This window comes from Mus caroli, chromosome 2 (assembly GCF_900094665.2).
Source record: "Mus caroli chromosome 2, CAROLI_EIJ_v1.1, whole genome shotgun sequence".
Taxonomy (NCBI): Eukaryota; Metazoa; Chordata; class Mammalia; order Rodentia; family Muridae; genus Mus; species Mus caroli.
Window position 1 is genome coordinate 21,064,956 of NC_034571.1, and position 1,668 is coordinate 21,066,623.

The window sequence follows — 1,668 nt, forward strand, 5'->3', positions numbered from 1 at the left end:
TCGGAAGAGCAGTCGGGCGCTCCCACCCACTGAGCCATCTCACCAGCCCAGTGTTCTGCTCTTGAAGGGAGCTGATAACCTGTGGGCTGTGTATGGCCCATTGTCCAGACCGTGGGTCTTACAACTTGATCCACAGAGGGACTGAAGCACCCATGAAGTGTACAGAGCTCTAGGTTCACATGCTGTTCACAGACAAGGCAGGCCACTAGCTTTCAAACCTGGGAGTCGAATGGCCCAACCTGTAAGACCCCTGGCCCCCACAACTTAGGCCTAAGAGCCCAGAGAAGACTGAATAAAGGGTCCCACCACAGGGCCATGGCCCCAGGGTCTGCTTTCCAGTGAGGTAAAGAAGACTGGGCCTAATTCCCTTGCTGGGAATCAACGTTAATTCTGTAGGCAGGTGCAGGGTCAAGAGAGGAGGTCAGACTGATGCTGGCCTCCCCTAGTGTAGGATGTGCAGTCACATGGACTTCCATGTGTAGCCCTGCACTCCCATGCAGACATCAGGCTGAGTGTGTTGTTCAGCAGTCAAGTGCTTGCCCTAGCATGTACCTGAGACCCCAGTTTCCATCTCCGCATTTGGAGAAAGGGAAAAGTGGCCCCGGGTCGTGGTTCTTTTGAGATTCTGAAGCACCCTTGCCCTTCATCCCGTTCACCCTGCCTTCCTGAGAGACACACCAGTGTTCCCTTCTTGACAGCCCCACAGTCCTACAGTCTGAGCACCAAAGTACCAGCTGAGCCCAGCTGTCCCTGACCCCTGAGGGGACCCTCACCAGGAAGGCAGAGGCACATCCCCACCGCCCATCCCCCACTTGTCTGTGGAGACATTGTCCCAGTTGCACAAAAGGACTGGGCAGCCGGTAGGTGGGGGAGGGGTCAGACCCGTGGGAACTGCCCTTCCTCAGCCAGGGGGCAGGACAGGGGCCAGAGGGCAAAGCCCTTGCCAAAGGCTGCCATCTTCACCGACTCCAAACACTCATACCCTAGGAGTGAGCCCCCCCACCCCCAGTAGACAGCATAGCTTACCATGTAAGAACAGTATGACATTATGACTAGACTTTAGACAAATCCTTCACACACATAAGCAGACCCTTCCATATCCCCAGGGTCCTAGGACCCAGACCCTTCTGTCTATCCTTAGCCTGATGCCAGCAGAAAATCAGTCATGCTGTTAAGCTCCCAAGTGTGTTTGTCAAATGTGGCTCAGCAATCAACTCATTTCCCTTGAGAGAGAGTATGAGCAGGTGACTCTCAGATCACATTAGGGCCCTGAGGTTCCCAGGATGTCCTGGGAAAGCGAGGTGTGAAGCAGAACCAGACCACACAGGCTAGCACCTCACTGTGTTCCCCGGGCCCTGTCCCACCCTGTCTAGCAAGGTGTCAGGCCATCTGTCCAGAAAGTCCCTAGGAACATGTCAGAGGGGCAAGTAAGGCGACAATCAAAACCTGTGGGACTTGGCAGCAACACAGGTTCCCCTCACCCAGGAGCTATACCGATTCCCTTGCCAGGGTGGGTGTGTCCAGGTATTGCATCTGCTATTGACTTCCTGCCAGACAGTGGGGTGTGATATGCTCACTTCCTCTCTGTTCTTTTATGCGTTGCTATTCCCAGATTGTGGGAAATGGACAGAAATGGCCTGCCACTCTGGAGTGTGTGCTCAGTGTCCA